General features: G+C 48.8%; 1 long non-coding RNA gene across 1 annotated transcript; it reads left to right on the top strand.

Moving 5' to 3' along the window:
- The first annotated feature begins 545 nt into the window (after positions 1-545).
- Positions 546-4,131, top strand: LOC127321177 (uncharacterized). The gene is made up of 4 exons (XR_011743774.1): positions 546-1,265; positions 1,369-1,501; positions 2,500-2,583; positions 3,904-4,131. It is a non-coding gene; the product is annotated as an uncharacterized lncRNA (long non-coding RNA).
- The last annotated feature ends 12,340 nt before the right edge of the window (positions 4,132-16,471 follow it).

Raw genomic sequence — 16,471 nt, 5'->3', positions numbered from 1 at the left:
TCTTTGCCTGGTCTACTGATGACTTGGTAGGTGTTCCGAGGGAGCTGGCTGAGCACTCTCTGAATGTCCAGAAGGACGCTAAGCCGGTGCGACAACCTCTGCGCTGGTTCGCTGAAGATAGGAGAAAGATCATCGGAGAAGAAGTAACAAAGGTGTTTGTTGCCGGTTTCATCGTGGAAGTAACGCATACTGAGTGGCTGGCTAATCCGTTGCTGGTCGAGAAGAAAAAAGAGGAGAACCTAGAAGCAAAAGCTCCAAAGGTGTGGCGCATGTGCATCGACTACACCAACCTAAACAAGGCCTGCCCAAAAGATCCTTTCCCTCTGCCCCGGATCGATGTAACGGCCCAGGATAATACCCCTCTAATAGTTTGTTGGTTGTTTTTTTTGTTTGTGCATCATAAGCATCATATGCATCTTATCATGTCACCTTTGTTTTATAAAAGTTGCATCAAATCTTGTCCTTGTGTTCTTGTTTGGCTCTCTCCCTCACATATTTCTCTATTTTATAATTAATCGATTCAGTAATTACTTTCGGAATAAAATTGTTTTGTCTTAGTTCCAAATAAAGTACCTATGTTGAAACTAGTTTTGGAACCTCCATCTCATGATGAATTCATTTTTGGTTTTTACTAAATCTGAGAAGAAAAAAAAAAGGGAAAAGAAGTTTTAAAAAGAAAAGAGGAATCCTATCCAAACCTAACCTCTACACTAACCATCCTAGTCGGAGGCAGCCCAACCAGACCACATTTTCTTCCTCTAATCAAGCCTAGCCGGCCAGTTTTTCCTTTCCTTGATCGACAAGGGCAGTGCCCTGTTTTGCCTCTACCCCGTACAGGAGCATGAGCATGGCGTGAGCAATCCCCACCTGCTCCCTTTCACTTTCCTCTCTCCCTAATCCCCGAGCAAAACCCTAGCTTCACCTCTCCATATCGTTGTTGCCCCCTCTTTCCTCTGCGCCGCCGTCCCCTTCTTTCCCTCTTCCACACAGTAGAGAGCAGACTGAAAAAAAAAGCTTCAGTTTCATCAGAGAAAAACCGCCGCGAAATCCTCAAGCTCGCCGTCGCCTGGAGCCGCCGTTCGCTGCGCCGAGCGCGGGGATGGAGCCGACGTGGCGCCCTCCAACTCCTCGCTGAACCGGAGCCGGAGCTGCTTGGGTACGCCGCCGCCGCCGCCAAGACGTACATGGAGCGCCGCTGTGCACGCCGACGACCTCCGCCTCGCCCCGCCATCGTTTCCATCCTCCCCAACCTCTCCGTCGCTGTGGTGAGCCTCCGCCTGAGTTCCCTGTCGTTCTCCCGATTCCTCTTTTTCGCCTTCTCACACTGACGCCGTCGTCCGCGTATGTTTCCGCTGTTCGTCGCTGCAGCTCGTCGTTGTGTCGTCAGAGCCTCGGCAACGTCAATCTTTGACGATCTTTGCCTGCCTTCATTCAAAGGGCCGAGCCCCTCTCCTCAGTCATCGTTTGATCTAGCGGCTGGGTGGTTACATCTGCACCGAAGGTGAGACTCGAGGTCGCAAGACGCCCTTTTTCTGTGCAGTTCTGTTACGGGTTCAGTTAGCTGCTGTCGAATATTCAGTTAGTATTTTGTTAGCACTTCCTCGCTGTTACCATGTACTTTCAAAACGTGCTGCAGCTCCACCTTGATGGTGCCGCTGTTCTGGTTTCCCAGGAAGCACAAATGTCCTTTTATTCTACTTCCCAGCAGTCCAAAGTCCAAATCCTAGGAACGCTGCAGAAAGTTCAGTTTTGGTTGACACCTTCAGATACGTGTTGCACTCAGCACTCACAGTTCTACTCAATGCCTGTCCTCGTTTCAATTGAAAACCCAGCCAACCGGTGGTGCCCTTGTTTGATACTCAACAGGTCCAGGATCAAATTCCTTTGGCCTGTACAAAACAACCTCTCTATTTTATTCTCTGGTTTTCAAATGCAGTTTAAAATTGAACTTCTAAACTGTGTAGTAGTACTAAATGACAGGGATTGAAATTATTTCAAACCTGACCCTGTTACAAATTATTCTTGAATAAATAATTCTGACCAAGTATAAAAACGGATTTTATAATTAAATATGTGCCTACATCATAACTCTCAAACCGTAACTCGGATTAAAAGGTATTTTATATGGTTTTTTATCAGAAAAATGTGAGGAATCTAAATATGCCATCCATGCTTCTGTTTGCATCATGCATCATATAATTTTGTGGTAGTTTGCATTACCACCTAATATGTAACATATGGAATATGTGGGATATTATATAAATGTTGTCCCGGTTCCATTTAACTTTGATGTAGCTCACCCCTGCCATGTTTGCTATGCTAATCCACCCTTAAATTTGACGGTAGAAAATGCAACTCCAAACTAAATTGTGTGTCCGGGGTTCCGATCCCGCTTAATATGGATAAGTTGCATCGCATCATGTTTGCCATGACATGCATACATGAGCATGCTGATTCTTCTGCCGTAGTAGTAAGATTTGCATCCGATGTGTGTTCCAGCTTTGCTTCTTCCCGGATAGGATCGCGAAGTGGTGTGGTGAGATACGACGAGATCTCCGGATGTTCCTCGGCAAGCTTTAACAGGCAAGCATTTCCCCTATACTCCTGCCCCTGCAGAAGTCGCTCACCTATTTTATTTTGCCTTCTCCCTCATGCTATCCTTAAGTTGCGTTCTTGTCACGTGTCCTTTCCACTTGTTACCTCAAGCAGCCCATATTGCCACCACCACCTCCTACAGCTATTGTTTGGTTATCGGGTCTGCCTTGCGAGTCGTAGGGCATGCTAGTGCTGTTATATCTCGTTACCGTTACCGCTATCTTATCGGTTATCTGTTGGGAAACATGACACATGGTTTATGGATATATATGTTGAGGGTATCATGGTTACTTGTTAATAGTTGTTAGCGGAGGCATCGGTGGGTCAGCTGATCGTTTTGTGACGGCTCACTTGTGTTTCTATAAACCTAGGACCCCGAGTTCTTGTTATCTGTTCCGAGACTGAGCGCTCTAACCACACGTGGGTATGTTTCTGGGTCTCCCCTCGACCACTGCCGGAATCTACAGCTTTGTCCAGTGGCCACAACTAGTTTGCAATGTTTTACCATTTGATGTTGCGTGCATGCCAGCCTGTTACTTATTTATTTTTGGGAAGCCCTAGGGTGCCTTGTATCCCTTGTTTCTGGTATGCACGTATAGGTCGCGGAGCCGCTGCGAAGTGGTTTATCGCCCCAGTGTGTGTTTAAACCACCTAGTACGCTGTCGCAAACAGCTAGGTCCGCTTCGGAGATACGGTCGGACTTCGATTCGGGTTTAACTTAGTTAGGTGGCTTCCTGGACATTGTTGTCGTGAAGGAGAGTGCGAGTCGTTATATCCACCTGTCGCAAGTGGGTTGATCGTGCGTGTGGGCACATTTGGGCACCCCTGCAGGGTAAAATCTTATCGATAAGCCGCGTCCGCGGTTATGGACGACTTGGAGCTGTATGACTCGACCATAGACAACTTACACCTGCTGTTTCTATCATAATAACTTGTGTAGTAAGTTAGCACAACTTTAATAATAAATGGTTAAAACTTGCCAACCGTGTGAGTGCCTTTGTAAGTACTTCCTTGCGAGGGGGGAACACCTCGGCTGTGTTATGTTTGCAGAGTATAGAACTACTAGTTTATGCGCTCTCTCACCTTCTCTGATAGACGACTGTTGTGGAGTGTCTCTATAGGTTTTTAGTGCTTGCGCGCTGCCGCTTAACCCCACCATATTGCCTATGACGTTCCTCTTGCGTCCTCTAAGTCCCCTGCATGCCTCAAGTACAAAGGATGACTGGTTGACGAATGCTTATACGTCTTGAAGTCTTGTTAAGTACGAACCCGTACTTATTGCTGCTTCTACGGGATATAACCGGGCAGGTATGAAGATATGTTCGATGAAGACGACGCTAGCAAGGTTACCCTTCCGGCTTGGCCTGGGCAGGGTTATGGACGCCATTGGTTATCTTCAGGACTCTTAGTCCAAATTTGTATCTTGTCCGTACTCGGATGTATTTGATCTTCTGTAAGATTCGGATCTTTGTATTGTATCTATTTGTATCTTGACTCGTTGGAGTCGTTCTTGTAATATATGTTTCTTGTGGGTTCTATTGTAAACCTGTTGTAATGTTACTGCTCGTGAATGATTCCACCCGCATCGCGTGCATGCTTCGGCGTGTACGAGGCGCTTGGTGGTGCGTCTCCTAAAATCGATATCGTGCGGATTTCGGCGGATTCGCTGGGATCCTCATGGTACCGGTTCTGGGGCGTCACAATCGATCAGGTGATTGATTCTACTGCTGGGTGTGAGTTGTTGTCTTTTCCGGATGCTTATTCCGGTTTCCACCAGATTCCCCTGAAAAAGGAAGATCAAATAAAAACTGTGTTCATTAGCCCGCACGGGGCTTATTGCTATGTTACTATGCCTTTTGGTTTGCGCAACGCTGGTGCAACGTACCAGCGCTGTATGCAAAAGTGCTTGTTTGATCAAATCGGAAAAAATGTGCAAGTCTATGTGGATGATGTCGTGATAAAAACTAAGGCAAAAGAAACCTTAATCGACGATATCCGGCAAACATTTGATAACTTAAGAAGGTTTCGGATGAAACTCAATCAGGCAAAATGCACCTTCGGTGTCCCTGCTGGTAAACTGCTTGGTTTCCTTGTATCAAGCCAGGGCATTGAAGTGAATCCGGTAAAAATCCGGGCAATAGAAAGAATGACTATCCCGCAAGAACTAAAAGATGTGCAAAAGTTTACCGGAAGCTTGGCATCGCTAAGCCGGTTCATAAGCAGGTTGGGAGAAAAGGCTTTACCGCTCTATGCCTTAATGAAAAAATCTGATACCTTCGTCTGGACCCCACAGGCAGATGCATCGTTCAAAGAGCTGAAAACAATGCTAGCCACCGCACCAGTATTGGCCTCGCCTTTGGAAAGGGAGCCCATGTTGTTATACATAGCAGCAACTAACCGGGTTGTGAGCGTTGTGGTTGTGGTAGAAAGAGAGGAAGCAGAAAAAATCGTGCACAGGCCGGTATACTACTTGAGTGAGGTGCTCTCCCTCTCAAAACAAAACTACCCCCACTTCCAAAAAATGACCTATGGCGTGTTCATGGCCGCCACCAAGCTCAAGCACTATTTCGAAGAGCACCCCATGAAAGTGGTGAGTGAAGCACCCATTTCAAATATCATGGGCAACAAAGATGCCAGCGGCAGGATTGCAAAATGGGCAATTCAATTGTCACCATACGTGCCAGTATATGAAAGAAGAGATGCCATAAAATCACAAGCCTTGGCTGATTTCCTGGTTGATTGGGCAGAAATGCAGTACAAGCCGCCGGAACATAAAATAGAATACTGGAAGATGCACTTTGACGGATCCAAGCTCAAAGAGGGTCTAGGTGCTAGTGTGGTACTTACCTCACCAAAGGGAGATCATCTCCGGTATGTTTTGCAAGTGCATTTCAGGGCATCAAACAATGTCGCTGAGTATGAGGCTCTGATCCATGGGCTAAAGGTCGCAAAAGAGATCGGTGCACACCGGATCATTTGCTACGGCGATTCAGATCTTGTGGTGCAGCAGTGTTCCGGAGATTGGGATGCAAAAGATGCCAACATGGCCTCATACCGGTTTCATGTGCAAAAGATTGCCGGCTTCTTCGAAGGGTGTGAGTTTCACCATGTGCCGCGGGCTGAAAATGAAGTCGCGGATGCTTTATCCAAGCTAGGCTCATCTAGGCAAGAAATACCTCCCGGAATAGCCTTGGCACACTTAAGAACACCATCGATCAAGCCAAGTCCGCAATCAGAATCAATTTTCATACCGGAATCACATGTGGTGCCAATGGATACTGATGAAGGAAACCCGGGGACTGTTCCGGCACACTCGGGGACTGCTCCGGCAAACTCGGGGACTGCTCCGGCAAACCCGGGGACTGCGACGCCCATATCGGAGGAAGCAATGCTTGTGGATAGCATGGAGATAGACGTGCCGGTGTTTGTGGTTAGAGAGGCACCATCTTGGGTTAAACCTATTAAGGAATTCCTGATCAACGGCACCTTGCCGGTTGATGAAACTGAGTCAAGAAGGATACAGCGGAGAGCCAAAGCATACACCTTCATCAATGGCGAGGTGTACAAAAGAAGTGTTACCGGTGTCCTTCAAAGATGTGTGGAACCGGAAGAGGGAAAAGAGATGCTTAGGGAAATTCACCAAGGAGAGTGTGGGCATCACGCTTCGTCAAGGGTGCTGGTGGCGAAAGTATTCCGGCATGGGTTCTACTGGCCCACTGCCTTGGAAAATGCTGAGGATTTGGTAAGAAAATGCAATGGCTGCCAGAGGTACGCCAAACAAAATCATACCCCAGCATCCGGCTTGAAAACTATACCATTAACTTGGCCATTCGCTGTTTGGTACCTCGACATGGTTGGCCCATTCAAAACTGCAAGGGGAAACATGACCCACATCTTGGTAATGGTGGACAAGTTCACCAAATGGCTGGAGGTAAAACCTATAGCAAAGTGTGATGGGCACACATCGGTGAAATTCCTAAAGGATGTCATCTTGCGGTATGGATACCCGCATAGTATCATCACTGACAATGGCTCAAACTTTGCCCAAGGTGAATTCAAGCGATTCTGTGAGGATAACAACATCCGGTTGGATTTGTGCTCAGTGGCACACCCACAAGGCAATGGCCAGGTGGAAAGAACAAATGCACTGGTGCTTTCCGATATAAAACCAAGGCTCATTGAACCACTCGAAAAGACACCGGGATGTTGGCTCGATGAGCTACCATCAGTACTGTGGAGCATAAGAACGACTCCAAACCGGTCTACCGGATACACTCCATTCTTCATGGTTTACGGAGCAGAAGCGGTCATACCAACCGACATTCTCCATGACTCACCAAGGGTGCAACTCTATACCGAACAAGAGGTAAAAGAGGCCTGAGAAAATGATGTCGACTTGCTAGAAGAAGCAAGAGAGCTGGCGTTGGCAAGAACAGCCATTTACCAGCAAAACCTCAGACGCTATCACAGCCGGAAGGTTAACCCGAGGGTATTCCGGGAAGGAGATATGGTGTTACGCTTAGTGCAACGCACTGAAGGCCGGCACAAGCTTTCACCTCCATGGGAAGGACCTTTCATTGTGAGCAAAGCTCTCCACAATGATGCCTACTACCTAATTGATGCACAGGAATGGAAAGAAGGAAAGGCGGACAGATCCGGAGATGAGACCAAGCGTCCATGGAACATAGCTTTGTTGCGTCCTTTCTACTCCTGAAGTTGTGGTGTAAGAAGTTCCTTTTTGTACCTTATCTACTATGAATAAAAGATGTCGGAACCTCGAATGAATCTCGGGGACTACCCCCTCTAAGTTGCATGCAATATGTTTATTGTTTTTCATTTTGCCGGTTGCTTGTGAACATTTTTTCTTTCCGGTTTAGTAACGTGCTAAGCCTACCGGAGTCTTCGACTTTGCTGATGTCCGCAACCCGGCTTCATGGCAAGCAAGATAAACCGGTAGGAATTAAGCACGTGAACCACAAAAAGAGAGAGTGGGAATGAACAATCCGGAAAAGTTTATCTAACCCCGGTTAAACCGGTTTTTTGTGAAAATTTCGAATTATTTCTAAGTTCAAGAAAGTGCTTGCTTGGTAAAAGAACTTTGTGCCTCATACGCCAAAACACCCAAAAGAGGTAGGCAGAGCCAAAGCAAAAGAGCCAAGTATGCATCGGATTGGATGCGGAAACGATTCCGGAATCTTTGCAGTGCAAGATCAAGGCAAACAATAAACAAAATGCTAAGTCAACATATAAGCATAACTTAATAACCTACCGGTAAAACATACCGGCAGACAACATGATACCATAGCCAAAAAAGCAGCTAAGTTTTATATTACATCATAAACCCCGGCATACCGGGGTAGAATTTAATGAGCATTGTTTTGAGGTAAGCAGGGGCAGGCAAACATATCACAGGAGATAGTTAAGCAGCAGGAGCTTCAGGGGGAGCACAACCGGCCTCCGGAGCTTCCGGAACGGCGTCACCCTCTCTGGCATCCTCATCTTCCTCATCCTCTCCTTCTCCTTCGTCGCTGAGGTAGTCCTTGACGTCGGAAGGAGGGGGGATGAAGGTGCGGACCGAGGCATACTCAGCAATCCGATAGGCGCGATCCTGCGCTTCGCGGTGAGGACCGGATCCGTATCGGTGGGAGCATTTTCGCGCACGCCGTGGAGGGCATCCAAGTCCAAGTCCTCGTACCAGGAGCACGCGACGCGCAGCGCTGCATCAGCTCCGGCACGAGCTGCTGAGCACTGCCACTCACGGATTCTCAGGTCGGCACCCTTCAGGCATTCGGAGGTAAGCGTCAGGCTTGCCGGCACCTCCTCTCCAGGCCATAGCACCTTGAAGAGATGGATCGCCGGGCAGATCCGCGAGGTTCCGGTCCACCGCGCGCATGTGGGCGACCCGCACAGAAAGTGCGACCAGATGATCGTAAGGGTCCCAGGGCGCATCAGGGTTCTTGAATTCTTGCTGAACCCGGCGCTCGGCCACTTTCTTCTGCGCGTGAGGCTGCGAATCCGGAAAGAGCCCTACGAGGCAAAGAAAAAAGATAAGGACATGCTACCGGAAAATATAAGCTTATAAGAGAAAACCGGAAAAGAAAAGAGAAAAACTTACTGAAGGCAAGCGCGTCGGTCTGCATGACCAGCTGGTCATACTCCTTTTGCTCCGCCTCTAGGAGGGTGGCCCGATCCTCGGCTGCTTTCCGCGCCTTGCCTCCCTCCTCCAGCTCTGCCCGCAGCACCACGGTGGAGTTGTTGGCATCCTCCAGGGCGTCGTTTAGCCTAGCCTCAGCGGCAGCCTTGGCAGCCTTCATCTCCTCGTTGTGCTTGAGCCCAAGTTGGATGAGCTGGTCCTTCAGCCCCCTGGAAACGAGTTCCTGAGCGTCCAGAGCCTCGCGATGCTCCCGGATAAGCTGCTCCTTCTCACCTAGAATCCGGGAAGGAAATCTTAGCAAAACCATAGTTGGTACAATGCAGAAAAGCAAGTTAACCAAAAAAGAAAGAGTACCTTGGAGTGCGGCGAGCTGAGTCTTGAGGGCTTCGATGGAAGCTTCCGGGATAGCTGTTATGCAAGAAACTTGTAAGTAACATAGAGGAAAAATAACCGGCGAAAAGAAGCCGGAGATAAAAGGACTAACCTTGGCACTTGTTGTGCACCTCAGAAAGGTCCCGGTGCTCCCACAGAAGCTCCTCGAAGAGGCGCTTCCGGGCGTCCGCCGTGCTCTGTTCAAAGGAAAATAATTATGAGAAAGGTGCCGGTTTCGAGAATTTTGGAGGAAGTTTCGCGCTCAGAGCTGCGCTCTCAACCCGAAACTCGGGGACTGGAAAGATATACATAAATCCGGAAAGAATAAAACCGGCATCAATTGAAAAGTTGCAAAGAGTTTGGTGAAACTTACCACCACGTTGTTGGTGGCATCATGCCACGCATTGTCAAATTCCTTCACTGCGCGCCGAAGCCGCATGAAGTGCTCTTCAGTGCACCGGGGGCCAGTCGGGTCAATGGTAGGAAGCCGGTCCTTCCCCAGGCCGCGCGTAGCCGTGGACACATCTGCCTGATTCCACTTTTCAGCGTAATCAAGCAAGTGCCCCAACTCGCGGCCCTCACGCTTCAACTCCGTGATCCGGCCTAGCAGGCCGGTAGCTTTTTCTCCAACCACGGCAGCGGCGGGGCCGACGTGCAGCACCAAGGACTGCGGGCCGGCGGCTGAAGTACCGGAAGCCGTGGCCTTCCCCTTGAAAGGTTCCGACACGCGGAGCTTGGTGCCTTCTGGCGGCGGCGTCGGCTTAGCCGCAGAGGGTCCTTGGCTTGGCGGCGGAGTTGGCATGTCCCCAGTGGGCTTTGCGGTAGGAACTTCTGGCGGAGGTGCACGCGAGGTCTTGGGCGATGAGTGGGCGTCAGGAGCATCCTGGCCCGGAGTGGAGCTTGCCGGCGTGGAAGAGTCCGGCACGGACTTGGCGGGGGAAGAATTCGAGTTCTTATTCTTCTTTCTTTTCGGGGCGAAAGGAACCTCAGGTTCCGCCCGCCCGACAACTTCAGAATCGGCGCCGATGTTGCTGGCGCCGGTATCTTGTGTTTCTGGAGGGGAGACGAGGTCCTCCTCCACGCGGTGATCAGGAGGTGTAGGGGCCGCGCGCCCCACACTTGGCGTGCCTCCCAGGGGAGAGGCAGAAGGATTGCCGGTACCAGAAGGTACCGGGCTCGAATGAGGAGGAGGTGAGGTCCTTGCCGTTCCCTCGGAGCTCTCCGGCTTCGTACCGGTAGCGCCCTTGGAGAGCTTGAGCGCAGGGCTGAAAAAGAAAAAGAGAAAAGATAAGAAAAAACAACCGGAAGGAAAAGTTTGTGAAACAAAGCAAACAGAGAAACAAAAACTCACCCGGAAGAGACCGGCATCGTTTTCCCTTTGTAGCGCCTCTTGCCTACTTCTTTCCCTCCAAGGACTTCCGTCCGGGAGCGTTTGGCGGGAGGGGCCTGGCTTGAACCGGCATCTGGTGCCGGGGCCTTGTTCTTCTTGCCCTGGGAGGTGAGCTTCTCCAGGAACTCGTGGCCAACCTCGGCCTGCAGAGGAGCCACATGCTCATGAACCTGTGGTTGGGGGCCAGCTGAGGGAGCATCTACAGAAGGAAAATAACAATAAAGCATGAGAGACCAAAAGAGAAAACTACCTCAAGCACAGTGAGATCATCACTAGAACCGGGAGCTTCAGACGAGAAGTTACCGGGGCGCGAGGTGTGGGTGCGGCCCATCTTGAGGTCGGTCCAATGAATATAAGGGTCAGGGTTCACCTTGTCCAGAGGCCGTTTCCGGCAAGGGCCTCGCTGATCCGCTGTGATGCGAGGGAAGCGCTGCTTAGCCTGAAAAGAAACAGAAAGACAATTAGCCACAACACAAAAGTTACCGGTACAGCAGCCCGGGTTGCGCAATCTCTTACTTCTTCAGTCGAAGGGTTGGTGGAGCTGAGAGGTAGGAAGCCCCACTCCCAGCCCATCGGCATGGCAGTCTGGCAGATCTGCCTTGCCTTAAGAACTACGTCCTCTTTGCTCAGAGGGAGGCCGGTGATCTTGGTAGGATCGCCAGGGCCGTACATCTCGCTTATTTTGTGCGCCCGGCGCTTGAGGGGAAGCACCCGGCGCGAGATAAAGGTGCGGATGATATCGTCGGAGCAGATGTATGTTTCCTTCATCAGCTTCTCCATGAAGCGTACAACCCGGTTCGTCTCAATATGATTTGTCCCAGGAAAGAAGCCCCAATTGACCTTCGCGGGCGGCGCCAGGTTGAAAGCCGGTAGATTAATGAGATCTGGGGCGCCTGTGTTCTTCACATAGAAGAAGGTCCCTTTCCATAACCGGCATGATTCGAGACCGGAGAACTTAAAAAAGGGGCTCCCTTGGCGGGAGCCAATGATACAAGACCCGCATTGAACGGGGGGTTTGGGCTTAGGAATTTCCTTGCCCTGAACGGAATTAATCCGAAGGGAAAAGAAGCGAGCGAAAGTCTCGCGAGTGGGATGGACGCCGATATATCCCTCCATGAAAGTAGCATAACAAGAATAGTAAAAAGCGGCATTGCCGGGAAGGTGGTGAGGCTGGAGTTGGTAAAAATCCAAGATTTGGCGGAAGAAGTCAGAGGCAGGGAGGCCGAAGCCGCGCTCGAAGTGAGCGAGGAAGACAACGAACTCACCGGGTTCAAGTACCGGCTCGATCTCGTCGCCCGGAAGACGGTAGGATACTCCTTCCGGTATCCTTCTAGACCGGTACAGCCAGTCGATCTCGTGCTGTGTCACGTCGGAGCTTTTCCAGGCCCCGCGGGTGACGCCGGATAAATCTACTCCGGAGGCTTGGCTAGAGCTGCCGGCCTCTTGACCTTTACCGATATCGGTTTCCATCCTGGCAAGCTCGGCTGAGAGTCCATCGGAAGATTCACTCTGATGGCTACTGGAGGAGGATTCGGAAAGAAGATCCTCGCTAGACATACGAAACTTAAAGGTGCCGGATTCTACCCGAAAAACTGATTTCCCAAGATCTACCCTTGCGCGAAGATCTACGAGTAAGAGAAAAAATCAAAAGAAAAGGGAAAGTAAATACCCTACCGGCCCAAGATCTAAAGAGCAACGAAGAAAGAAGCAAATCTGTCTCGAGCCTAACCTGAGGTGGCGGAGGCGCTTAGGGAGAAGGTCACCGGAGCGGCGGCAAGCTCGTGAGCGCCGACGGAGGCTGGCGACGGAGAAGGGTGAAAACCGCCGAAGAAAGCTCGAAGCAGCGGCGGCGAAGAAGCACCGGTGGATCTCTCCGCGGCGAAGATCTTCAGCGCAGCAAGAGCGACGGCGCAAGTTCGTCGGAAGCAGGGCTCTGGCGGCGACCGGCGGTGACGAGATTGCACGAGGCGAAGGGCTCGAAGCACTGGGAAGTAGGTGAATGCGGGGAAAGAGATGAAGTGGAACCGCACTCCCTCTTTATAGGTGAAGGAGTTAATGGGCCGGCAACCGCTGGGCCGCGGCGGTTCAATTCGTGGGCCGCCACGTGGCACGATGATACACGCGCGGAAAATAATATGCCACAGGGAGGCCACACGGATCCGGAACGGCAGCACGGATCCGGTGCGGCACCATAAATGCAGGCGCAGAAGCCGAAGGGAAGTGACCCCTGACACTGGCGCGTCGGATACAGTGTGCATGTCTCTGACAGGCACTGTACCCGAGAAATTCTCGACTTCACCGAGGAGGAGTTTAATGTCATAAGATACCGGAAAAATCTGGAAGGTAACAGAAACAAGCTAAGGCAAAGACGCCGGAAGAGCTGAGCATGGTGCCGGAATGATTAAACCGGTATCTTGTAATATGGGAAACTGGCATGGTCCGTCGGATAAAATCCACCGGACTATACCAGCTTCGGGGACTAATGTTGGGGGGATGACCCCCGGTATGCCAAAGGCATGACAAACCGGATGGTTTGAGCCATCAAGATACCAGTTTGATATTCATTCCGGGGAGCAAAGTTAGACGTTTGGCTAAGTAAATCTTACCGGTATCCCCAAAGAGGGGAATACCGGTATGAGCTAAGAAGACACCGGGCTGCCGGTAAGAAGTGCACTGTAGCACGTCGGCAGGACTGGTCAAAGATTCTCTCAAGAGCTAGAGGACAAGGGTGACCTAAGCAAAGTAGCTTTAAACGAAGCCCTGACGCCAAAGAAGAAGGTGACGCCAAAAGTAACCGGAGGACGTCAGCCTCCCTGATTAAAGAAGATACCGGCGTCACATATGATTAAAGTAGCTTTGTAAAGTAGTTTGTCTGTTCAAAGATGCCATTAGGGTTTCTTCCCCTATAAACCACCCTCTCCCCTATATAAGGAGAGGGGGCACACCCCCATCGCGGGCATATGATATGTGAGACCTTGTATCCAGAAAACCTGTAACTTGTTGATATCAATGAAGAGTAAGATCTAGTGCAGAGTTCTTCCTTGTGTATTTCTTCTTCTACCTCTGGCCTTGGCTAAGTTCTTGAGGAAAGCATTCGGAAGTTCATCCAATCTAATCAACAAACCCTCGCCCGAATCCTCTAGCGCCCATTCGGCCCCAACTTAAGCCATCCTATGGCATCTGTCTATTCACCACGACGACATCTTGTCTATGTAAGTAACTCCTCTTTCGTTGCTCTTAGGCTTACTATCCTCATCAAACAAATTTTCAGGAACAAGCCAAGCATAGTTATTTTCTAGAGCTTCATGCATCCCTAGGAGCTTACTAGGTATCGGTACTTTAATCTCCCCCTCACCATTGACGTTATTAGTGTACTTTAATCTATCCATGTCCATGTTTTCAAGTGTTTTTGCAATATCGGTACAAAAGCCAAGCCTCTTATGCTTAATAAAAACTTTTCTAGCTTCTTTAGCTATATCACCAAATTTTCTAAGAAGGACCTCTAAAACAAAATCTCTCTTTTCTCCCATTTCCATATCAGAGAGTGTAAGAAACATATGTTGCATTATAGGATTGAGATTAACAAATCTAGTTTCCAACATGTGTACTAAAGAAGCAGTAGCACTTTCATAAGTAGGAACAACTTTTACCAAGTGTCTATCTTCAAAATCTTCAACCATACTAACATGAGTGAAAAATTCTTCTATATTATCTCTTCCAATGATAGACCCTTGCCCTACCGGTATATCTTTCAGAGTGAACTTAGGAGGAAGCATGATGAAAATAAACAAAAGGTAAATAAAGTAAATGCAAGTAACTAATTTTTTTTGTATTTTTGATATAGAGAAAGCAAACAAGACAAATGAAATAAAGTTAAGCAACTCATTTTTTGTGTTTTTGATATAAAGAAAGCAAACAAAACAGAAAATAAAATAAAGTAAAGCAAGACAACAAACAAAGTAAAGAGATTGGATGTGAGAGACTCCCCTTGCATCGTGTCTTGATCTCCCCGGCAACGGCGCCAGAAAAAGTGCTTGATAACGCGTGAAGCACACGTCTGTTGGGAACCCCAAGGGGAAGGTGTGATGCGTACAGCAGCAAGTTTTCCCTCAGTAAGAAACCAAGGTTATCGAACCAGTAGGAGATGAAGGGCACGTGAAGGTTGTTGGAGGAGGAGTGTGATACGTCTCAAACGTATCTATAATTTCTTATGTTCCATGCTACTTTTATGATGATACTCACATGTTTTATACACATTATATGTCATTATTATGCATTTTCCGGCACTAACCTATTGACGAGATGCCGAAGAGCCAGTTGTTGTTTTCTGCTGTTTTGGTTTCAGAAATCCTACAAAGGAAATATTCTCGGAATTGGACGAAATCAACGCCCAGGGTCTTATTTTTCCACGAAGCTTCCAGAAGACCGAAAGGGAAACGAAGTGGGGCGACGAGGCGCCGACACAACAGGGTGGCACGGCCCAGGTCTTGGCCGCGCTGCCCTGGCGTGTGGGGCCCTCGTGCCGCCCCTAAACCTACCCTTCCGCCTACTTAAAGCCTTCGTCGTGAAACCCTCTGTACCGGGAGCCACGATATGGAAAACCTTCCAGAGACGCCGCCGCCGCCAATCCCATCTCGGGGGATTCAGGAGATCGCCTCTGGCACCCTGCCGGAGAGGGGAATCATCTCCCGGAGGGCTCTTCATCGCCATGATCGCGTCCAGATCGATGTGTGAGTAGTTCACCCCTGGACTATGGGTCCATAGCAGTAGCTAGATGGTTGTCTTCTCCTCATTGTGCTATCATGTTAGATCTTGTGAGCTGCCTATCATGATCAAGATCATCTATTTGTAATGCTACATGTTGTGTTTGTTGGGATCCGATGAATATTGAATACTATGTCAAGTTGATTATCAATCTATCATATATGTTGTTTATGTTCTTCCATGCTCTCCGTTGCTAGTAGAGGCTCTGGCCAAGTTGATACTTGTAACTCCAAGAGGGAGTATTTATGCTCGATAGTGGGTTCATGCCTCCATTGAATCTGGGACAGTGACAGAAAGTTCTAAGGTTGTGGATGTGCTGTTGCCACTAGGGATAAAACATCGATGCTTTGTCTAAGGATATATGTGTTGATTACATTACGCACCATAATTAATGCAATTGTATGTTGTTTGCAACTTAATACTGGAAGGGGTTCGGATGATAACCTGAAAGTGGACTTTTTAGGCATAGATGCATGCTGGATAGCGGTCTATGTACTTTGTCGTAATGCCCTGATTAAATCTCATAGTACTCATCATGATATATGTATGTGCATTGTTATGCCTTCTTTATTTGTCAATTGCCCAACTGTAATTCGTTCACCCAACATGCTATTTATCTTATGGGAGAGACACCACTAGTGAACTGTGGACCCCGGTCCATTCTTTACATCTAAAAAACAATCTACTGCAATTTTTCTTTACTGTTCTTCGCAAACAAACATCATCATCCACACTATACATCTAATCCTTTGTTTACAGCAAGCCGGTGAGATTGACAACCTCACTGTTACGTTGGGGCAAAGTACTTTGATTGTGTTGTGCAGGTTCCACGTTGGCGCCGGAATCCCTGGTGTTGCGCCGCACTACACTCCGTCACCAACAACCTTCACGTGTTCCTTGACTCCTACTGGTTCGATAACCTTGGTTTCTTACTGAGGCAAAACTTGCTACTGTACGCATCACACCTTCCTCTTGGGGTTCCCAATGGACGTGTGTTAACTGCACGCATCAAGCACTTTTTCTGGCGCCGTTGCCGGGGAGATCAAGACACGCTGCAAGGGGAGTCTCCCACTTCCAATCTCTTTACTTTTTTTTGTCTTGCTTTACTTTACTTTATTTACTGCTTTGTTTGCTCTTTATATCAAAAACACAAAAAAATTAGTTGCTAGCTTTTCTTTATTTACTGTCTTGTTTGC

The sequence above is a fragment of the Lolium perenne genome, chromosome 4, assembly GCF_019359855.2.
Source record: "Lolium perenne isolate Kyuss_39 chromosome 4, Kyuss_2.0, whole genome shotgun sequence".
Lineage (NCBI taxonomy): Eukaryota > Viridiplantae > Streptophyta > Magnoliopsida > Poales > Poaceae > Lolium > Lolium perenne.
Note: the sequence above shows the minus strand (reverse complement) of the source record. Positions and strands in the feature narration are given on the sequence as shown.